Source organism: Schistocerca americana, chromosome 3, assembly GCF_021461395.2.
Source record: "Schistocerca americana isolate TAMUIC-IGC-003095 chromosome 3, iqSchAmer2.1, whole genome shotgun sequence".
NCBI lineage: Eukaryota > Metazoa > Arthropoda > Insecta > Orthoptera > Acrididae > Schistocerca > Schistocerca americana.
In genome coordinates, this window is record NC_060121.1 from 371,962,377 (window position 1) to 371,987,305 (window position 24,929).

Sequence of the window (24,929 nt, forward strand, 5' to 3'; positions counted from 1 at the left end):
CCCAAACGTGAAATCGTGTTTGCAAAAGAATAGGACAAAGCTAACAATTGAGGAAGAGCAGTATATTGAAGGTGACAGATACGAGTGATCGCACTTCCAGGCATATTATTTTAATGGCTTCCCATAATAACCACAGTACTGGCGCCTACGAAACACACACCAGAGCTCCGTTCTGCTCCCAAAATACTACTAAGATCATGACTCCCTAGACCGTTAGTGCTTTGACTTCCCCGGAGATTAAATACTAACCTTGACTCTTAAGTTTCTCTGCAGTTGCGAGACCTCTAAACTGGCGTGTAATATAGAACGTTTAGCGGCTGGTGTCAATTAGCACGCCGTATTTCGTGCAAAACCGACGTATTTATCCGACAACAATATGAAACGAATCTGCTGTTTGCGATTATTTCCTTCTTGCCGTACTATTTAGTTCGACAAAATCCGTGACCTAGCGATTGGAGACGTCGCATGCGAAACAGGCCATTGTGATGCGCGAGACAATCTGAATACAAGCCGACATGTGGATATCTGTTACGTAGCTACACCTGTGTTTGTTTCAGTTGATACTGCTCTTGTAGACGTTAGCACGAAGTTAAATATCTCAAATATTACTTCAGAATATAATTATAAATTTTTAAACATAAATAATACTTTAATGTACAGTATAATATTCGTGGGCGTCTTAAGGGGTGACTTCTTCTGAACGAATGTAATAACACGAAGCCTAAAAGTAGGCACTATCAACAAAACTTATAATTTCAGGAAGTAGTGCTCCCCTTGAACAAATTCCTCAAAGGAAAATATCTAAAACAATAAAAATTGATAGTCCTGAATGGCATGCCAGTTTCGAAAGCATTACGATAGATATAACACCATTTAACACTCCGCGAATTTCCAAATTGTTTCGCTTCTAATTTCGTGTCAAGCAAACTTTGCACATACTTGTGAGTTATTTTTAAGACGTCAGATCCATATATTTTGGTAAATGGGCCCGATATTGAGCTTGAAGTCGAAGAAGTGTTTACCCAGTGCTTTTCGTAGTCCAGCACTTAGACATTTTTTAAGATTGCGCCTGCTATATATATTCGGTAATCAACATACGTATCCTTTCTCTGGCCGTGCGTTGTTTTATGGATAATGTACACTCTCTCTCTCTCTCTCTCTCTCTCTGAGCGCACAAACACATTATATTATTACACATTCTGAAATTCTTCCATAAAATTAGAGTAGTTATCTAACAGATATGATTTCATGTTTGTGTCTAAAGTTAATTTTATCGCCCATTAGATTCTTTACATCGCTGAGTTTCTTGTGGGTGAATACCTCACTCATTTCTGTGCCACTCTAAGGCTGAGTGATGGATAGTGTAAACCATTCCATATCTCAATGGACAGCCTGCATTTGAGAAACAAGGAATGAAGATTACGTTTTAGGTTCCGTCGACAACGAGATCATTAGAGACGGAGCACGAGGAGGATATGAAAGAAGGCTAGCTTTGTCCTTTTCAAAGGATTCATCACGGCATCAGCATTAAACGAGTTAGACAAAGCACGGAAAACATATCCGAATGGGCGAACGGGGACTTGAACGGCCAGCCACCAGAATAAAGGGTAATTCCATCTGGCTTGTTACGCTATTTCCGTTTGTGGTTATATGGCATTGAAAATTCTTAGACATCAGCGCAAATGCATGTAATATTGAATGTGTATCGTTTTTGTAATGAAAACATTTCCATTGCCACATGATGCACTCAATTGAGATTCGGTTACATATGCTTTCCCCCCGAATTCTCTGATACTACACTGATTTGCAGAATGTGTGTGAAGTGTTGTTCCTGTTGTGTGTTAATGACCTCAGACTTCTTGCAGATGATGCAGTCGTCTATATTGAAATACTGTCTGGAGGAAGGTGCATAAATATTGAGCCCTATGTCGAGAAGATTTCAAAGTGGCGCAAAGATTGATAACTTGCTTTAAATGTTAAGAAAATAATGTAAAATTGTGCTCTTCAAAAAACGAAAGAACGCAGTATCCTGTGAGTACAGCATCGTGTCGCAATTGTACTTGTTCAACTCTTAGAAAATACTTGAGTGTAACACTTTGCAGTAATGTGAGTTAAACGAGCATATAGGTTCAGTCGTGGGTAAAGCAGGGAGTAGACTTAGGTTTATTGATAAAATACTGTTAAAATGCAATCAGTCTACAAGAGAGATTGCTTACAAATCAATCGTACGACTCATTCTACTCGTATAATGTTGCTCAAGTGTCTGGAACTCGTAAAAAAAGGGGCTTACAGTGAATATTGAACGTATACAGAGAAGGGCACCTCGAATGGTCACAGACTTCTTTGATCCATGGGAGAGTGTCACAGAGATACTGAAGGAACTGAATTGGAAGACTCTTTAAGACAGACGTAAATTAAGTCTACTGGCAGAGTTTCAAGAATCGTCTTTAAATGGTGACTCTAGAAATAGAGTACGGTCCCCTATGTATCGCTCAGAATAGGGATCGTGATGATAAGATTTTATTAATTGCACCATATGTGGAGGCATTTAAATAATCACTCTCCCCTCGCTCCATATGTGAATGGAACGGGAAGAAACCTTAATAATTGGTAGAATGGGACGTACTCCCTGCCATGCACTTCACAGGGGTTTCTAGACTGTTCACGTAGATGAAGTTCGTGGTTCAACACAGTCAAAATTCTCTGTTCACAGGTATGATGGATGGATACAGTAAACATGCTCCCCTTATTAACTCTCCTGCAAACTTCCTTCGAAGCGGATATCATTGCGAGCCACCTGCCTAACTCAGCAACATTACCGCTGAGGAAACACTTGGCGCTGCGTTATCCAGAATATAATGCTCTCCATTTCGGCTGCCACAGCTGTGTAGCCACACACTCGTAGGTAACGGTCGGAGATTCCACTTCGCTGCTTCAGACAGAGATCGTTGTCCCTAACGCTACCCAGAACAACTACGTGAGTCGGAACGTGGCAAAGAGATTTTCTCATGACAGTATTACGTCACTGCCCCACGTTGCACTTCCTGTAACTGTACAGTCGTATATCCAATACTGAATCAGCTGTTGAACGCTCAGTTTCACTAATCAGCGCTTCTGTGCATCTCTCACCTTCACGCTGGTATGTCTCGCCTTATACTTAAGTGAAAACACAGTTATCACTTTATCGATGAAAAACACGGAAAAAACCTCATTTACGTCTGTCATTGTGTGTACAACAGACAGCAGTGATTTTTTATTTGTTATTCAGCAGCCGATTTAGGCCTGCTTTACATCATTTTACGACTGTCTATATTACAAATTAAAAACATTACAGAAAGTGTGTACACCTAATTGGTTTATAAACACATGAAAACAAAGTTGTAACATTTACATAAAACATGATTAGCTGAGCATAACAATAAACCTCTCCATAGACTTGTCAAAAGTCACAGATAAATTAAAATTATTGTACAGCATATTCATGCCATTTTTCAGAACGTTTCATCGATGAAAATGATAAAGTTACTCAGATTCTTCCCTATTCTGTTTGTAATCTCGAAAGACCATCGTATCTGACCTGTCTGCTAGTGTCGAGTTACAAATGGTGAGAGACTGTGACGTAGTTCTATCATTTTCATTTAAGCAACGTTCTGATAACATTGTGAATCTTTTTATATTACTGAAGAGGGCTTAGTTGCTATGGAACGCCGAAACTGACCAATAAGGTAGCTTGTACCGGCAGCGGATTCGTTCCACAACCCTCCGCGCAGCCGACGCCCTTAAGAGAAATCTACCACTGTTGCCGTGTATTGTCTTATCCCTACTCTGTTGTGATAAATTACATAAGTAAGTGCGTCTCTCTGCAGGTCGGTTTAAAACTGCTTTCAGAACATGCCTGCGACACCACTAATTAATCATCGAAAAAAAGAAATAATCGTGCTTCAGACTATTAACAGAGGTTCAAATGAGAGTAAACGGTTAATGACTGTCGCTGCTAATATAAGTAATTTGTAATAAAGCTAGAGTCGCATAATGTGTATTCAGAGCGAGCTGTGGTAAGACAATGGATTCTTATTCGGGAGGACGACAGTTCAAATCCCAGTCCAGTCATCCACCTTTAGATTTTTCATGGTTACCCTAAGTCATTTAAGTGGGGATGGGCGGCAGACTTAAGTACGTTACAAACTGCTGTGCATGTGGGGACAGCCTGCGTCCCCATCCATGAGATTTCATGTTGACTTTTCGTCAGGGTGCTGATGACCGTGATGTCGAGCGCCCCCTCAACCCAACTCATCATCTTCATCGTCATCCTAACTCATTTAAGGCAAATTCTGTGATGGTTCCTTTGAGGATGCGCGTCCGCTTTCCTGGACCATGTTTCTCTAATCCGGGCTTCCACACCGTCATTTATGTGAGCATCATTGACGAAACGTTAAACCTAGTATTCTTCCTGTTGCTGTATCAGTACTTGATACCGTCGAGGTGGTCTGTGCACGTTGTACTCACATCTGCGCGATATTTTTACAGACAGCTCCACGCGTATTTTGATGCTAGCAAGCAATGTGGGAGGTGTAACGCGTACATCTTCGAAATGCGCTCTAGTTGCCACGTAACCCAGACTTACAGATAACAGCCCGGCAAGCAATTGGCTTTGTTTGACAAACGCATGCGTAAACGGTCAGTCTTGTTTGTCAGATCGGCCATCAGTCAAACTTTCCCTGACATGTCAAATAACAGTCTGTTTGACAAACACGTCAGACAAAGTAGAACACTGCCAAATAATTTTTCAAACCCGTCAGGTTAGAGTTCGCAGAACTCTCGAGATCGCATGCTGCGTTTGCCGCAGTTACTGCAACCAAAAATAAACATTTCTGTTCCATCAATGCAACCCATTGTCGACATCTATGCCATTCACAATACTCATGCAGTGGTTCAGCATCACGTTCCGTCACGCCTTGTTGAGTGTGATGGCAGGCGAACAGCAGCCACAATGGCGAGACTAGGCGCGGGCTGTTACGAAAGGAACGCAGCTACTAAGGATTGTTGGTACTCTTTAGTAGAGGGAACGCTGTAAACGTCTCAGTATCAGTAATGTTCAGAACGGTAACCTTTTTACGCAGTAGGTGGGAAACGGGGTTTAACCGAATTGTTCAGTTATGAATTCATGAATTGTCTGTGCAGTTATTAAAATGCATTTAAGTCACTATAAATGTTCCATTTTATTCGGTAAAGTCGTCATCAGTGATCAGAAAATTACTACCTCTTGACTGTTTTGTTACACTGGATGCTGTAAATGAAATGTTCAAATGTGTGTGAAATCTTATGGGACTTAAATGCTAAGGTCATCAGTCCCTAAGCTTACACACTACTTAACCTAAATTATCATAAGGACAAACACACATACCCATGCCCGAGGGAGTACTCGAACCTCCGCCGGGACCAGCCGCACAGTCCATGACTGCAGCGCCCAAGACCGCTCGGCTAATCCCGCGCGGCCGTAAATGAAATGCAGTTTTTTGTGTTACTGCATTTCCGTCGCCTGTTCCCAGTTAAATAAGAATGAGCTACATGTGCTCATATTTCACACGTACTTTTCTTTTTGGCAATAATTTTTCTTGTACGACCCATAGGCAGCAGAACATGTCTTCTAGACGAAGATGTCCACATTTAAGTTGGTGAAACTTCTTAATTCCTACCCGTCTGTGTTCTTCTGTTGCTGTATATTTTCCATTTTTCGTAAACTTTCGTGTGTGTGTGTGTGTGTGTGTGTGTGTGTGTGTGTGTGTGTGTGTGTGTGTGTGTGTGTGTGTGTGTGCGCGCGTGTTGGTGTTGGTATTCATCTTGTTCGCCCGACTGAAAAGGGTAAGAACCAACCAACTATGGATTTAGAAGTAGCATTGTATAGCCACACACATTAAATGCCCTTTTGATTTTACATTGATCAACCAGAACACATTACGACCACCGACCTGGTATCGATATAAACCTGTCCAGGCGATAGCAGCGTCAACTGGCGAGTAATGTCTACTAGTCAGACACACGCATGGGGCAGGTAGCATAAGTAAACACGCTGTCCGTGTATGCAATGGGGAAGGCGCGTGATCTATCTGAGTTTGACCGAGGGGCTGATTGTGATGGCCCGGAGCTCGGCACGAGCATTTCGGAAACTGCACGACTTACCGAGTGTTCGAGGAGTGCAGTGGTGAGTGTCTTCAACACGTGGCGAAACCAAGGTGAAATACGTCCAGATGTCGTGGGGTTGGGCGACCACCCCTTATTACAGATGTCTGCCGTCGTAGGCGTGGCAAACTGGTAAAACAGGACAGGCGGCGAACTGTGGCGGAACTAACATCAGACTTTAATGCTTGGCAGAGTACAGGTATGTTTGAACGAGCAGTGCATCGAACATACCTAACGATGAGCCTCCGCAGCCGACGCCCCAAGCGTGTGCTAATGTTAACCCCTCGACATCGGCAACTACGACTTAAATGAGCAGGTGACTATCGGCACTGGACGTGGGCGCAGTGGCAGAGCATTGCATGGTCTGATGAATTACGATACCTTCATCATCATGCCAACGGGAGGCCGCGAATCTGTCGTCTTCCAGGGGAACAGCTGCTGGACAGCTGTACTGCGGGACAGACACAAGCTGGCAGCGACTCCATTATACTCTGGGGAACATTCACGAGAGCATGCATGGGTACAGTGGAGCTCGTTCGAGGCACCTTGACGGTCAAGGAGTAACGTACACTGGGTTGCAGACGACGTACACCCATCATGACGATCATGTTTCCCGACGGCAGTTGCATTTTTCAACAAGATAATGCGCCATATCACAAGCCCACGTTTTTGATGGAGCAGTTCGAGCAACGGTGGCAAGTTCCAGCTGATGTGCTGGGCCCCCAACTCGCCAGATCTGAACCCGATGGAACACATCTGGGATGTGATAGAAAGTGGCATCAAGCTCAACGCCCCCCTCCCCGTAGTTTACGGGAATTGGGTGACTTGTGTGTGCACATGTGGTGCCAACTTCCTCCAGCGACCTACCAAGGCCTCATTGTTTCCATGGCACGACGCATCGCCGCTGTTATCCGTGCCAAAGATGAACATACCAGCTATCAGGTAGATGGTCATAACGTTCTCGCTGATCAGTGTACGTGTTAAGGGTCTAGTTCTCGTTTTAGGCGATGTTAACTGTAGTAAGTTCAGATTTTCGGGCTTTATTTTCAGGCTCCAGTGTCAACAGGCAAAGAACAGATTGGAATGTAATTTGAGTAGGTCTGTGAAAAGGGGATGGTGCAGGGATTTTGTGCCACAGGCATCGGTTGTGGATCCACCGCTTTTGTTAATGTATCTCAATGATTTGCCATTAGACTTGATCTTTTTTTGTGAGATAATATGTCATTCATTATGTAGGACATGGAATGAAATATGTGATTTATCGAGTGCATTAAATTTCTGACACGGGACGTACGTAAAAGGAAAATCTTATTACCACGAAATCGAGAATCATAAATTTATCGACTGTAGATTAATGATAGGCTTTCTTGACAGTATGATAAAGAATGTTGTGCACTAACTGAATACTGGCATCGGCACTGTAATAATGTGAATAATAATGGTTCATATGGCTCTGAGCACTATGGGACTTGACATCGGAGGTCATCAGTCCCCTAGAACTTAGAACTACTTAAACCTAACTAACCTAAGGACATCACACACATCCATGCCCGAGGCAGAATTCGAACATGTGAATAACAATAATAATAATAATAATAATAATCTTCAGTGTCACTGACATTTTCTTTTGTAGTGCTTTCAGTGATATCATACGTACGTCGGGGAATCTTCGTGCATATACAGCGAACGGTCTAGATCCAGAAAAGGGCGGTCATTACGGTCGATTCCTAATTTCGCGACACCGTTGTTCAAGCATTTCAGACTATTTATTTTTCTTTTACCAGTAGATTTTCGCTCGTCAGGGGTTTGTGATTAATAGTGGTCAATAATAGGCACTCGATCGAAAGGAACAGCAGCATTGACTCACGGAAAAATGATTTGCAAATGGTTCAAATGGCTCTGAGCACTATGGGACTTAACATCTGAGGTCATCAGTCCCCTAGAACTTAGAACTACTTAAACCTAACTAACCTAATGACATCACACCCATCCGTGCCCGAGGCAGGATTCGAACCTGCGACCGTAGTAGTCGCGCGGTTCCGGACTGACGCGCCTAGAACCGCTCGGCCACCACGGCCGACAATGATTTGCATCTGGATGTTGTTTCACAACAGTTTTACAGAAAGGTGTGCGTTTGTGACAGATTTGCTCTTCTTAGTTATCCAATATGATCGGAGAGTCCGGTGAAAGGAGATCGTAATTTTTTATTACGTATTTCAGTCTAAGGCCACAAACATGGTATTGTTACTAGTTGAGACATCATAGCGAGTCGTCATCAGACGATCGCGTTACAGGCGATGAAACATGGGTTCATCACTTAGAACTGGAAACAAAACGGCAGTACATAGGGTGGCGCCACACCACTCTCGTCTGAAGAAAAAGATAAAGTCGCACCCTCAGTCGGTAAAGTAAAGACAAAGGTCTCCAGGGACTCTGAAGGGGTTATTCTGTTTGATGTCCTCTCTCACGATGGAAAAGCCAACTCTGAAGTGTATTGTGCTTCCGCCAGGAAATTGGAGAAACGACGGAGCGAGATCGTCGCCACAAAAATGTAAAGGAATTTCTCCATGACAACGCACTGAACGCAATGGCGTAGTGGTTAGCAGAATGCACTGGCATTCGGGGGGACAGCGGTTCAAACGCACGTCCGGCCATCTTGATTTAGGTCTTTCGTGATATCCCAAAATCTCTTGAGGCAAATGTCAGGATAGTACCTTTGAAAGAGCACAGCCGACTTCCGGCCGAATCCTTTCGTAATCCGATGGGACTGATGACCTCACTGTTTGGTCCCCTTCACCCAAATCAACCAAACATCAACCATGACAACGCCAAGCCTCACACAATTCCGCGCACCCGAGAGGAACCTACAAAACCTCATTGGACTGTGCTTCCTGACCCATCCTACAGCCGACATCTCGCACCTTTCGACTTCCATGTGTTTGGCCCTATGAGGGATGCACAGCGCGCGAAGCAGTTCATATATGATGGGGAGGCTATTGACGCAGCAAGAGGTCGGCTCCCGACCGTTAGAGTGGTCCCATGAGGAAATACAGGCCCACGCAGCAAGGTGATGTAAGACAGTCGCATTGACCGGAGAATATGTTTAAAAAATGGAGTTTTGTAGCCAAAAGAGCGAGGAATAATATGGTGTATTGGAATCCTGAATAAAACCAACATGCTTCCATCAAAAAAAGTGTTGCATTATGTTTTGAACGCCGCCCCCCTCCCCCTATTTTGTACATATGGCCGTAGCTTTTTATCTAAATGTTTTTTTACGTTTTTTGAGTCCATTGTAGCGTCAAGCGAATTATATAACAACTTCTTCCATGAAGAAGTCCGAAGGAATCCTATTTCCATTAATTTTGTGACCACAACTGCTGAGGTGTGTGCTGGTGTATTGTCGTGATGGAAAAGGACTTTTTTGCGGTCCAGTCGCCGGCGTTTTTCTTGCACCTCGGTTTTAAAACGGTCCAATAACGATGAACAATATGCACATGTAATAGTTTTACCCTTTTCCAGATAGTCGATGAGGATTATACCTTGCGAATTTCAAAATACAGTCGCCATAACCTTTCCGGCAGAAGGAATGGTCTTCGGCTTTTTTGGTAACCCATTGTTTAGATTGTTGCTTGGTCTCAGGAGTAAAGTAATGTATCCATGTTTCATCTACAGTAACGAAACGACGCTTAAAGTCCTGTAGACTATTCCTGAACAGCTGCATACCATCCTTGCAACACTTCACACAATTCCGTTTTTGGTTAAGCGTGAGCAATCGCAGAACCCATCTTGCGGATAGCTTTCTCACGTCCAAATGTTTATGAAAAATATTATGTACCCGTTCATTCGAGATGCCCACAGCACTAGCAATCTCATGCACTTTAATTCTTGTCGTCCATCTCCATATCATGGATTTTATCAATGATTTCTGGAGTTGTATCCTCCATAGGGCGTCCAGAACGTTCAGCATCACTTGTGCCCATATAGCCACTTATAAACTGTTGAGATCGAAGGTGCAGAGTCACTGTAATGTTTATCAAGCTTCTCTTTAGTCTCCTGAGGCGTTTTGTATTTCATAAAGTAATGTTTAATCACCACACGAAATTCTTTTTAGTCCATTTTTTGACAATCACTCAACTTCCTTGATTCACACGAACGCCAAACACAAAGAAATAGACCAATATGGCTGAAACTTGGGGTGCGTTTTTTCCAAAGATGCTACTAACATGATCTCGATACGCGCCGCTGGTGTCATCTGTCGGACCTCGCACGGACTTTTCAAACGCCCCTCGTACAAAACTTATGAGATACCATTATCAATTTTTAGCGGCATCAGTGGGATTTTCTTACCATTCGCTGTTTTCGGTGCCCATCATAGCAAGTGCAGTTTTTAGTGTTACTTGTGGGTGCAGTGGCACGCTTTGCAGCCGTAAGCAATGCAGTACTGTGGTGTAACGAGCTGTGTCGTGTTTGTGTTGCAGGCTAGAGGCGCGGCCTCCGATGAGCACACTGCTGGCGAGCGTCCTGCTGCTGCTGTCCACGGTCGCGGCTGCTCAGGTAAAGACGCGCACCGTATCACTCTCTCTATTCTTCTGTTTACAGCACTGCAAACTTAACAACAAAAGATACACTAGCTGATCGGAACTATTGGGTCACCTGTTAGTGGACATTGAATAGGGTCTGTCCTCCCTTCGACTTTATGGTGACTGGAACTCTGCTCTGAACACTTTCATTGAGGTGTCTTAGCACTATGCCGTCCGGCGACATCACAGTGGTGTCGTGTGCATAGTATCGCGCAGTGGCCGGTGACAGCACCTTAGTATCTTTTGCATTCTGTTGGTGTTTTGTTTAGGTAACAATACGTTACACACGTCAACAAGTTTTTTGTTTTTATAGGTACTTGTGCCCTTTCATCATGGCGAACGGAAGAGACAATAGGATTATTTACGATAAATGCACAGACGTCTGATGTTCCTGACGACTTGGCCGATTGGGAAGAAGTCATTCGATATCAAAAAAATGAAAGTGAAGCAGAATCGTAGGAAGATAGTGAAATACGTCCAAGAATAATTCCGTGAATACTACGGCTGCCAACTGATTCGGCTGAATCAGACAAAGACAGTGCACAGTGGTCAGACTTTGATTTACCGAGGACCGGTAATAATCTGAAGGATCCCGATTCCAAACATATTTCCCAAAGATGCACAGAACGTCGAGAATATCGTAAAATTATATATTGGAAACGATCTATTTGAATATATTAGCAATGAAACCAACACGTACTACAGTCAAAGTTGCAATAGAAGGAAACAGGATTTTAAAAAATGCCAGATTTGTCGACGTTGCGGGACCGTAACTTAGAAAATAGTTTGGGCTTGCTATCCTTATGGGAAACGATGTCCCGCAACCGATTTAGACAAATATTATCATTTTTAAATTTTTCCGACAGCAACAATAAACCGGATAATGCCGACCGGCTTGTCGAAGTGCAATTCGTAATTTATTATTTTTCCAAAAAGTTTAAAGAAACGTTTAATCCAAGTCAAAACGTCTTATTTGACGAAGGAATGATACCATAGCGTGGACGGTTAAATTTTAAAGTTTACAATCCGTCGAAAATTACGAAATATGGCATACTCATTCGGATGCTGTGTGATTCGAATACGGGATACATTTCCTCATTCAAGGTATATTCCGGCGCTGCACAGCCTTTAGCAAAAACGGTGATGGAACTAATGACACCTTCTGATGGAAAGTGGCATCACCTCTGCATGGATAATTATTATAACAGTGTAGAACTTGCAGAGAAGTTGCTTGAAAAGAAAGTTCAAGTTTGTGGAGCGACATGGCAAAATAGAGGTTTTCCGGAAAATTAATGCGCGCAAAAGTCAATTTATTCGAAGTTTGTCATCAACGGAAAGGTGACAAGCGGACGGCGACAAGCCAAGTAATCCGAACGAGCGCTGCCGGTGCCAAGCGAATAAATTTGTACGAGACGTGCGGACGGCAAAGTGTTAATGTCTGTGAAGCTCTTTTTTTTTTTTTTATTATCACGAGCCGAAACCAGAGGAGGTAGTGCTGCGGGACTACGTAGCTGATCCCCTCTGACCGAGAACTGCTGAAAGCGAGTCTGGAGCGAAGTTGACATTCTGGCTCATCCCAAAGGTGCTCATTGGGCTGAGCTCGGGACTCGACACAGGACAGGCCAGGCCAGTCCGGTCCATTTCGTGAATGCTGTTGCCCACAAACTAGTCTCTCACAGGTACTGCTTTATGACAGGGTGCATTGTCATGCTGATACAAACATACTGTTCTGTATGTCCTGCGACATCGCTATACACAAATCAGGACAAGTACGTGAACAGTTGTTCATTTCAACACTTCACAAAATCGTGCATCCACTTCAGATTAATCGGTCCAACTGAGAGCTAAGTTCCATAACGAACAGTCACTTCCAGAAGCAAAGGCCCGTCCAGAGACACCAGAGGTAAACGCTGTCCAAAGACAGTCAGTTATCACGTCGCTGCTATGGCGGCGGCATTTCCTAACCTCGGAGCTGTTTAGCGTGGGTGGAAGGTTCCAGACGGGTGGCTCTCTTGTGACTGCTTTTAGCGCGAGCTCGGGACTACGTAGCTGATCCTCTCTGCTGAAAGCGAGTCGTAGCTGCAGCTGACGAACTGCTGCTTGCCGAGAACTCCGAACTCTTGGCTTCGCTGGTGATGAACTCCGTTGATGAACTGTCTTCCGGCTCGCTGAGCCGCGAGTTTACAAACTGGTGCGGATTATTACACTAAATCCGCACTACTGGCTGATGCAGCAGGCGATTCTTTGCGTCCCGCCTTATGTCATCATCTTTCGCGACTAGCAAAATACTGCGGTCGCCTAACGGGACAACCGCTGAAGTTCTCTCTGCTCTTGCCTTCGCCTAAATTAGGCAAGTTGATATGCCGCTACGGCAGAAGGGGGGGGGGGGGGGGTATTACGGACATACAAATCAGTGATTCCAATACAACATAGATTTCTTTCTCACAATGGAACATACATCATAGAATATACAACCGAAAATGTCATGAATGATCAGTATTGTCAGAGACTATATAATTACAAATATCAACCTGCAGCATATTCCCCACCCCAGTCAACTTATGGAGAATGGCCGGTTGAACGGGACGTGAGATTATGAGATCTTCAGAAGTTCGTAAGGCTACAGTTCGTAAGGCTACAGTTCGTATCTTCTCGCCTCTTCCCTTACGAATCTCTTCTATCCGCCCATTCCTCCATATGTGTAGTGCACGAACATCCTCCTGTAAAAGAACGACATCACCTAGCTGGAGTCTTCCTCAACCTGTTCTTGGTTGATGGACGTTTCTGAGCAGGATCAGGTATACTTTCTTCCATTTTCTGCTGTTGTTGAAACTACTAACTGGTGCTTCTGGACCTGTGGGTAGTATTATGAGTCACTGACATACAAGGAAATATGCAGGTGCCATACGTTCAAATTCCTCTCTCCCTTGCGTCATTGGTTTAGAACTTAGTACTGCTTCTATGCTGACCAGCTTTGTTCAAAAATGGTTCAAATGGCTCTGAGCACTATGGGACTCAACATCTTAGGTCATAAGTCCCCTAGAACTTAGAACTACTTAAACCTAACTAACCTAAGGACATCACACACACCCATGCCCGAGGCAGGATTCGAACCTGCGACAGTAGAAGTCCCGCGGTTCCGGACTGCAGCGCCAGAACCGCACGGCCACCGCGGCCGGCTGACCAGCTTTGTGTTGAGACCGCCTTCGCTTTACTGCCACGGACCTAAAACCTTTCTCAGATAGCGTTTTGACAGATCCCTCCATCCGTTCCCGGAATTCTCCCAAGCGAGGCGCATGTGGGGCGATGAATTTCCATATAATTCCTTGCCGGGCGATGTACTTGTTCGTCTTGTTTGCAATCAGATCCTGACACAACTCCTTCAGTTCCGTGTACGAGGAAGAGAATGTAGTAACATTGTCAGTGCAAAACGTGCTAGGCACTCCTCGTCTCCCCACAAACCTTTGTAGGGCTTGTAGAAATCTGTCAGCTGGCATATCTGAGCATATTTCCGGATGCAGAGCTCGTGTTGTTGCGAACATGAATAGAACAATATTTGTTAATTGTTCCCGTTTGACATTTAATGGACCATCAAAATCAATGCCTGTGAAGTCAATTTATTTCAATGGTGAGACTCGTTCAGCTGGTAAAGGAGCCTCGGTTTGTTGAACAAAGTGAGCTTTCACCATCTTCCAAGGCAGGCAGTGACGTAGAACACGTTTAACTGCCTGTCGAGCTATAATAAGCCAGAATTCTGTTCTCAGTTCAGATAACACCATGTGTACCCCAAGGTGATAGGCGTATGTGAGTCTGCTGGATCAGTAAACTGGTGAAATGATGCTGTCCATCGCGAAGAATTGGATGGCGTTGATCTTGGGTAATTCCGCGAACTGCAGAAATCCACCGAGACGAATAACGCCGTTATCCAAGAACGAGTTGAAACGAGAATTTATGGCAGAGACATATTGTTGTACAGGGCATTTAGTTCGAAAGCAGAATGTTGTTGAACACCCTGAATCCAGTAAGTGCGTGCTTCGTTCAAGTCTGTTGCTCTCAGTTATCTGCATGCTCTATGTTCTTTAATTAACTGCTGTTCAAAGCGAAATACTCATCCTGTGGCTCTTCAACAGCTGGTAATAGCTAATATACTGCGTAGCTGTTACTATTGGGAGCTATTTTTACCACGAAGAGTTGGTCTCTTAATTTCTTCTTTTCCGACAACAAATGATCTTTTGCCCGTATAAATTGTGGCCACTGTGTTCGATTCTTTGTTAACCAAGCAGACCCATGGAACAATATAGTAGCATGCTGATAGTTGCGTGCTGTAATTTGTCTGTTGTGGTACCTATGAAGGTCAGATCAGCTGGATTTTCCTCACCACGACAGTGTCTCGACTGCGATGGACTCGTTAGTCTTTGTATTTCCGTAACACCGTTTGACTCAATGGTCTTCGGTCAATTAGGGTCAGATCGCATCCATCCTAAGGCTACAACTGAGTCAGTCCACTGTGGTTAACGACTTGTTTGTAGCTCGTCGCCTTATAGAAATAATAAAACAGATTTGATCCTAGAAGTGTTGCAACAAGTTCCAGCCGTGGAAGAGTTATCATCTTGATGGGAGCTAACCTGTTCTTACTGCGAATTAAATGGACTGATGTCATGTTTGTAGTGATGCACCGTACATAAAGGACTGCTCCGTAGGCCTTTTCTGACGCGTCGGGACTAAATGGATTTCAGATTTAGTGTGTTTAGAAACACCAATCCATCGGGGCGTGTTTATGTGCGAAAATGATGGCAAAGTTGATACCCATATTTGCCAAGATCAGGGTGTATGAGTTCGTCCTATGCAGTTCCTCCTGACCAAATTTCCTGTAAATTACATAGGGGTGTCCGGATACTTCTGATCGCACAGTGTATACAATCGTGGCCATCATTGGAAAAATTGCTGCTGTGTGACGGTTGGGGCGCCAAGCGGGGAGAATGTCGATTGCTACTTAACGTTATTATACACGCCTTAAAAATGTTTGTTTTTTAATGTTTTTCTCTTTAAATTTAGAAATAGTTAAGCCATCGCGTTCGAGGCGCTAATAAAATTTAAACACCCGTGAATGAGTGTAAATCAAGTATTAACAGTGCAGAATTCATAAATGGAATGATGTAAGGGACAACATATTCATAAAGAAATATTCATTGTGCGAAGAGCCTGTCTGATCTCGGTATCTTTATTGTAAAATATTTCGATGGAAGGAAAGCAGTATTTATTGCGCATTAACAATAATTTTCCGATCAGGTACAATAATTTGAAATTACCGATCTAAACAAATGAGACGGCTGTTATTTACTGCGTACTGAGAAACACAAAATTTTTTCGTAGATTTATTGAGAAGCCGGCTTAGGTAAAATAAATTACTGAAACGACTGCGTGTAGCACAATATGATGATTCTCATGTACGACTGAAGGTTGCATATAGCGAGAGGAGATTGTACGAATAACTGAAACAGCTGCGCAAACATTTTATGAGTAGATGTGCAGCACTGTGATTGATGAAATACAGCTTACAATGTAAAATTTTATTCAGATAGTATCATTGCTACAAGATGTTGAGCACAGTCTAACGTACAGCCGTCATACACCTGCTCATGTATGTTATACAGGACAACAGCGGCTAGTAAGCTACAATGTTGAATACGATTTCCTAAGAATGCGAATAGTATTGTTTACATTGATTTGTAACATAATTTTTAAAAAAGGTCAATAAATCCTAGCAATAAAAAACTGAAGGAAACACGTTTGTCATTCTTCAGGTTTCGCAAGAACCGTAAGACATATGAAACGTCACATTACAGGACAGCTTAGCACTAAAATTGAACACATGGAAGGAACTAGCTCCAGAATTTTCTTGCTGCTTCAGATCCGCAAACACCACGGTCTTGGACACAGACGTCTTCTGAAGGAGACAGAATTATATTAAATAAAATTTTCCCTGTGATCAAGGGAGGCTAAGAAAGTGCAGATCATTTGACACCGTGAAAAATTATTACGTGGGAACGAAAGTTGCATATCAAAATAAAAATAGACAGCCACAGAAATCAATATCGCTTACCTGCTAAAACACTCACTCTATCCCAGACGTAGTTTGTCTGTTTAACGGTTTCCAGAGGCAACAAAATTTTGATTTAAAAAAAAATGGCTCTGAGCACTATGGGACTTAACATCGATGGTCATCAGTCCCCTAGAACTTACAACTACGTAAACCTAACTAACCTAAGGACAGGACACAACACCCAGTCATCACGAGGCAGAGAAAATCCCTGACCCCGCCGGGAATCGAACTCGGGAACCCGGTTTTATTTTCAGTATGTAATACAATTACTGACCGAATTTAAAAATTACATTTCTGTTATAATCAACTTATTAAGAGGTATAATCTTCAATTCAAAACGTTAATATCAAAGTTAGAAACCGTATGTATGTGTGGAGGTAGCATAACTCCCCGCGCGCAAGTCACCTAGTCTATATTCATTCAGTATTTGAGAATGAGGGCACTTACCGACTCCGACAAACTTTCAACATAATTTCAAATCTTTTCTGAATTTTTCTTCGTTAAATTCTTAACGTCAAGTATTTCACAAATTAACTTGTTTGTAATCAGACTAGTTCGATTCCTTAAAGAATCTACGGTTCACTGGTAAATAACTAATAAATGACAGGGCAACTAAAACATGAATTTACAGCCATAAAAGCTAGTTCAGTAAACCCTGCTCTCACATAAAATAGAAACTCTTTGAGGGAAATTTAGAAATCTCAGGGAAATCTTTGAATGAAACATTGACTCTCTGCAGGCATAATGCAGAGCCTGTGGCTTACACGCGATGCCTCCTATTCGCGCGCTAATGCAGACGAGTGGGAACTAGTGATTGGCAAACTCGTTCATCCTTGGGAACTAGGGCACTGGTGATCGCTCTTTATTGCGAACCGTTCATTTTTACTCGTTCGTTTGTGCATGGTATATGGTTATGAAAAACTGAAAATTAGTAGCATAGGTGACAGAAGACGGAAGGCGCCAAGAGGAGACACTTGCCTCCTCCCTGGAGTACAGAGTTTTTATTCATTACAGAATTCTCACACACTTGTAGAAGTAATTTTCGTGAGTTTGCTAAAGCTCTCGTTTAGGCAATTGTAGCGTTATGTGGCTGATCGCAGTGAAATATTACAAGGTGACGCACGAAAACCCGGCCCCGATTCAGACTGCTCGCCAATTGCGCACGATTTGTTGACCGCTTCGAGCAGAATAGACAAACATGTTACAATTAGGCAGCAAAGAAATAAAAAGTAAGCTAATGCAAACAACTTCGAAACAATATATGACAATTGGTGGGCGACAATGAGCAGTCTAGTACTCGGGGCCGAGTTTTCGTGCGCCACCCTGTGTCACTGAAATAATATTGTAGGTCTGCCTTCCATAACAATGAGCATGCTGTTTTACCTTAGATCAAAAAAGGACGGAAAATGACCACTTGTGTGTGCCGTGCCGACTTCCTTTGCATGTGTAATAACAAAAAAAACTTGCCTTTTTATAAGTATGTGTTCTGCTGTTTTTTCGAAATAGTGAAGTAAGCTGACATGTCCTTTTGTTACCTGAAAAGATATATGTATTACATACCACGTAATTTTTTGTAAATTACGTAATTATAAAATACTTTTTAATTACGAGTCGTGGACGCTGAATGGAATACGAAAAGAACCAGAAGTCCAGAGTTCAAAAAAGGTTTGAGACAGATCGCATCGAACGAAACGAACAACAACTCGATACTGAACTAAGTGGGCGGTGGAATTGCGACGAGTGGCCACGCGAAGAAGGACGAGTCTGGCCGAGCGAGACAGGCAGACAGACAGACAGACGGGAACGGGCCGGCCGGAGTGGCCGTGCGGTTCTGGGCGCTACAGTCTGGAGCCGAGCGACCGCTACGGTCGCAGGTTCGAATCCTGCCTCGGGCATGGATGTGTGTGATGTCCTTAGGTTAGTTAGGTTTAAGTAGTTCTAAGTTCTAGGGGACTTGTGACCACAGCAGTTGAGTCCCATAGTGCTCAGAGCCATTTGAACCATTTGAACTTAATTGTTTGAGAAGCTCATCAATGTGCTTCTTCTAGTTCAAATTGTCATGAATGTGTACACCCAGAATTTTAGAGCGTTCTCCTTTGTTTACTGACTGCCACTCATGTGCTACATCAGTTGTTGGCATGACTATTTGTTGTACAGAACTGTATGCAGTGTGGTTCTTCTTTTTAATTTAGAGAGAGTCCATTTTGTGAGAACCACTTAATAATTCTTTGGAAAATACCATTTACCAACTTCCTGTTGCTTCCTCTCTAATGGAATTAATCATTGCACCAGTATCGTCTACAAAAGAACCAGTTCTCTTTGTTGAATGATAAGTGGAAGCTCATTCACACATATAAGAAATAGGAGTGGACCAAAAATTGAACACTGTGGGACTCCCTGAATGATTTCCCCCCCCCCCCCCCCCCCCCTCAACTCACTAAAATTTTCTACTCTTCCGACATTGCGTGAATTATTCAGCAAGGCCTTTAGGATTCCGTTTGTTAAGTATGATTCAAACCAGCAGTGTTAAAGCTATCAATTCCATAAAACTAGAGTTTTTCTGAGAGAGTAACATGATTTACACGACAAATGCCTTGGAAAAATTTCTAAAAATACCAACAGGCGATATTTTATTATTTAAGGCTTGTATTGTTTGATGAGTGAACTTATAAACAGCATTCATTCCAGCAACCCTTCTGCAATCCAAACTATGTAAATTGTTTCTGCTTAAATGTGTGATTACTCTTGAGTACATTATGTTTTCCATTATTTTGGAAAAAAAAGGGGGTTGCCGGCCGCGGTGGTCTAGCGGTTCTAGGCGCGCAGTCCGGAACCGCGCGACTGCTACGGTCGCAGGTTCGAATCCTGCATGGATGTGTGTGATGTCCTTAGGTTAGTTAGGTTCTAAGTTCTAGGCGACTGATGACCTCAGAAGTTAAGTCGCATAGTGCTCAGAGCCGTTTGAACCATTTGAACGGGAAGGGAACCGAGGCTGGGACGAGACTGGCCGACGTGCCGTTGCGGGAACGAGACCGACCGTTTCCCGTTCCCGGGAACTATAAGTAGAAAACCGCGACCGAAGTGAACTATGAACGACCGTTCCTTAGAATTCGTTCCTCGCTCGTTCATCTTGGTGAACCGTTCCTTTGGACCCGTTAGTTCGCGAATGACCCATCTCTAGTAGGAACTACAGCGCATGCGTCAAAATGAAGGAACGGATTTGCGCTCCAGTTGCCTCAGTGCTCTCGGAATCGAATGTCACTGCAAGATTCCTTGGAAAACTGATAATACGTATCTCTAGGAGAGATAAGGTTATGCGTAATGCTATTTCTATGAGATTAAGGCTGGATGGAATATATCGCTACCTGGAAACCGACTATTCACCTCCAAGTTTCACTCTCCTAAAATCGGATTGCAGGAAGACACTGAGGTAGTTATGTGGCGTCCTAGTTACTAAATTTCCATCAGTAGCAAGGTGTTAAGAAAATGCATCATGAGTTTCCTCGGAGGAAAAAAAGAAATCTTTTTGCAAAACGCTGCTGAGGAAGTTCAGAGAAACAGCATTTACTACAGACCAGAGAGCGATGCTATTACCTCCATTGCTCATCTAGCGTAAGGACAAATTCAGGGAGAACACATTTCGTACAGTGGCTGTAACTTTTCCGTCGCATCATATATGAAGTAGTAAAAGAATTGCTAGCAACTGTAGCAAGTAGTCTCTTGGCTTGCAGAGTGTGTAGGTATATATCTAAAAACATTTTTGTTATTGTTCCTGAAATTGCAAAACGCGCCCCGAAAGATCTTAGTCATTTTTATTAATTTCTAGTGCAATGAAATTGTTTCACAGCAGTGTATGTAGATGGACAATTAAGCACTTACTATATTTTATGCCATCGGGAATCGTCCTGAAAATATAACGACTGTGGGATCTTGTAGACAAGTGGCTCAACAAAAATGCTCAATGAAATTCATGTCACTGACACGCATTTCCATGTTAAAGACTTTATTATAAAAGCAATGTATACAAGCTCTTTCGGGCTTAATGGAGCGGTGTGCTTGCTTATATTCACGTTTGGCGTATGGACGTCCACTTGAGAACTGTTTTTGTGACGTATGGCGGAAGCATAACGTAGTTCTTACATGTACGGCCTCTTCGGAGCTCAGCCTAAACTATGTTGCGCTTTAGTGGTTGGAAGCTCGATACTCTTGTAATTGAAGAGTGTGATCCAAGAATCTGCTATGTGCCATTTTTAAATAAATTAGTTTTTACATTACAACTCATCTAAGTATCATTGCCATTGCACCCAAGACGTGGCTAAGTGCTACAGTGGTTTGTTTAGGTCATACATTCATCACGAGATTAAAGTTTTGTTATGTTGCTCACCTGTTGAGCAAGAAGTCTGCTAAGTAACAATAGCTGATTTAAATAAAAACAGGATGATGACCATTCTTTTTGTTTATCTTGTGTCACTTGCAGACTTTCATATCACTGAGCAAAAGTTCTTAGTATCCGACCACAGTTATTTGGCGTGCGATTGGTTTTCGTGCGGATTGAGAAAGGAAGAGGCTGTGCAAGGCATTTGTACATGAAGGCCTGTATGGCCTTGTAAGATATTCTATCTATGCTAACAAATTTGAAGTCATTGACTTAACTAAAAATTCATTCAGAATTTCATTATTATTCTATCTGCTGCCGATGCCTTGGTTACAACAAAAAAGTTGCTGACCTGCCAAAGTAATGATGGTACGCTGCTCAGCGACGAATCCCGAAGTCATAGAAGTGAAATATACCTTCAGCGAATTGGAAACCTAAAAAAATGTTAATATTATGAAAAAGGGAGTGGAGGTTTCTGACAGTAGAAATGTAATATTCAACGGAAATGAAGGACAAAGAGCACTTAGCGAATGTTTATTATTTCTGTCTTTAACCATCCGTACTACTTGTGTGGCATGCAATATAATTAAGTATAACGGTCTAATTACAATTGTCTTTCTGTTTAGTGTACACTATAGATTTATTTATTCAAGTAACCCTTTTGAAGGATAAGGTAAATCAACTTTGGTTTTTCTTCTTTGTGTCTGTTTTCGTTGCTATCAGACTTCCTTCATCCTTAGAGAATGTCGTTCCTTTTTTCCTGAGTCCACCTTCTTGCTTTTGCAGACCTTGTTCTTTCCTGAAATCCTGGATTTTGTGTTGATTCTCTAAAAAAAGTATTCTGTTATCTATTTGTCGATTCTAATTCCTGTGTTTTTCACACCCTTGTCAATTTTGGTGTACCATGTGGGTTTGGATTTGTAGCTGTTTAGTAAGTTGAAGATCTGTTAGGTTAGTCTGTTATTATCCATTCGGTAGCCTTCTTTTCATCATTACATCAGTTAGCTTTTCCATTTTCAACTAGAGCTGTCTGTTCAATCTTAATTTGTATTCAACATTAGTATTACTTCTGGGTACCAGTATTTTCCTTGGAATTCTTCTGTCAGCTCCTTCCAGTTTTTCAATATCCCCGATCTTGTCAGTTTAAGTGTTTCACGCCTAAGCACTGTTTGATAGTGTTTTGGTTTTGTGTTCCAGGCCAGTTTTTTTGTTACGTATGTTTTTGTCATTTGGAATGCCCTTCCCATTTAATGTACTCTATTTTCTATGCCTGTCTTTTCTTTTGTGTTGCTTGTTGTCCAGTCTTTTAAGTATTTAAAACAATTTATTTTATATATTGTGTTACCAGTTTTAAGACTTGACTGGGCATCATTAATATTTGTCATGACATGTTGTTATTTCAAATGTTATTTTTAGTCTTATTTTGTCCCCTCGTTTCTGTTGTTCTGTGGTCCGTTCTTTGGCACTATCAGGTAAGTCAGTAATTAATGTCATGTCATCTGCAAAACACAGAAAGTCTATGATGAATTTATTAGAATTTCTTCCTAGTTGAACATCCATAATATTCATGGATTTTCTGCATTCTCTCACTACCTTCTCTAATGCGCAGTTAAAAATTGGGGGTGATAAATCATCTCCTTATTTCAAAAGGTTTTGACAGTCCCCCCTCCCCCAAATTTTATATTTAATGTTATGTTTCTTAAAGTATTTGCTTTTCACAGGACCTTCCTGTTCTAAATCCTGATTGATACACTCTAGTTGTGGGTCAAATACTCCTCCAGCTGTCTTTAAAAGTGCCGTGGAGAAGATCTTATATATCAGCTGAGACGGAGATCCTTCAATAATTGTTAGGATCAGTTTTCTTTCCTTTTTATGTATTGGTTGTATTAGATGTATTAATGCCGATGTCCATACTGATGGTAAGCTGCCTTTTGTCAAATTTCATAAATAATTTCGGTTAGACATGGAATAATGTCTGATTTGGTGAAGGCAACTGGCAACGCACGCAGGTTTCGGGTTAAGCTTTCTATTGGTAGCATCGTACCCAGGGTTGATCGCGGTCCTCTGGTTGGGAGCAGAGTGGAAGATCTAAACCAGAGGCTGAGATGGCTATGCGACGGTATCGAGTGCAGATTTCTCGGCATTCACTATCGGGTGCAGAATTGTAGGGTTCCCCTTTAATAGATCAGGCGTGCACTACACGCAGGAAGTGGCTAATAGGGTAGCGGATTATATGTGGGGTGCACCGAGGACTTTTTTAGGTTAGAGGAACCCTCCCTTGGGTTCAAAGACGATTTGCCTGATAAATTAGCCTCAGTGTCCTCAAAGAATGTTCGACGTCGTAGATCAGAGCTAGAAAGGGTTAATATGATTTTAGTAAACTGCAGGAGCATCCAAGGAAAGGCTCCAGAATTATTATCACTTACAAGGGTACGGTAATCGCCAAGGGGGCGGCGTGTTTATAGCAATAAGGAATTTGATAAAATGTAGCGAGGTTATCACGGATTTCGATTGTGAATTAATGTGGGTGAAGTTAAGTATCGAAGATCGATCAAAAATGATGATCGGTTGCTCTTATAGATCGCCTTGATCAGGAGCTCTATAAGAGCAATCGATCAATTTGCGGAATATCGTTAGTAATTTTCCTGAGCGTGCCGTTGTAATAGGAGGTGACTTCAACTTACCAGGTATGGAGTGGGATTATCATGCTATCAAAACTGGTTCCAGAGACAGGGAATCGTATGACATTGTTCTGGATGTCTTGTCCGAAAATTACATTGAGCAGGTAGTTTAACTCATGAGGGTAACGTCTTAGACCTCCTGGCAACAAACAGACCTGAACTTATGGAGTCAGTTAACGTAGAGGGAGGTATCAGTAATCACAAGGCTGTGGTAGCATCTATGACAACGGGTCTTGAAAGAATGTTTAGAAAGTTTGGAAGATACTTATGCTTAACAAGGGTGACAGGATACAAATTTAAGAGTAGCTGAGCAATCAGCATCATATATACAATGACGAAAACAAAGGTGTGGACAACAAATGGAAAAAATCGTGCAATATATTCTAGACAAGATTGTTCCGATTAAGGTTTTAAGGGATGGGGAAGACCCACCACGGTTTAACAGCCGTGTTAGAAAACTGCAGAAAATACTGAATTCGGTCTTCCGAAATAGTTTCACCGAGGAAGATTGTAACACGGCCCCTTCTTTCAATCAGCGTACAAGAGTTGAAATATTGAGGTAACCGATCGCGAAATAGAAAGAGACTACAATCGCTTAGTAGTGGAAAGGCTTAGGAACCAGAGAAGATACCTATAAGACTCTACAAAGATTATTCAAAAGAACTTACTCCTCTTCTAGCAGTAATTTATCGTGGATCGCTTGAACAACGAAGCGTACCTAGCGACTGGAAGAAACGCAGGTCGTTCCCGTTTTTAAGGAGGACCATAGGACAGACGCATACAATATCGTTGACGTCAGTCTGTTATACAGTTATGGAACATTTTTTATGCTCAAGAATTATAACGTTTTTGGAAAATGAAAATCTCGTCTATAAAAATCAACGTGGATTCCGCAAACAGAGATCCTGGGAAACTCAGCTCGCTGTGTTTCTCCATGAGGTCCACAGTGCCGTAGACAATGGCGCTTAGGTTGATGCCGTGTTCCTTTACTTCAGGAAGATATTTGAGTC

General features: G+C 42.4%; 1 long non-coding RNA gene across 1 annotated transcript in view; it reads left to right on the forward strand.

The window, feature by feature from the left end:
* The window catches only part of LOC124605174, a 274,531-nt gene that overhangs the window by 228,114 nt on the left and 21,488 nt on the right, over nt 1-24,929 (forward strand). Inside the window, exon 2 of the long non-coding RNA XR_006978614.1 lies at nt 10,659-10,734. This is a non-coding gene — a long non-coding RNA (uncharacterized LOC124605174). The remainder of the gene's footprint in view (nt 1-10,658; nt 10,735-24,929) is intronic.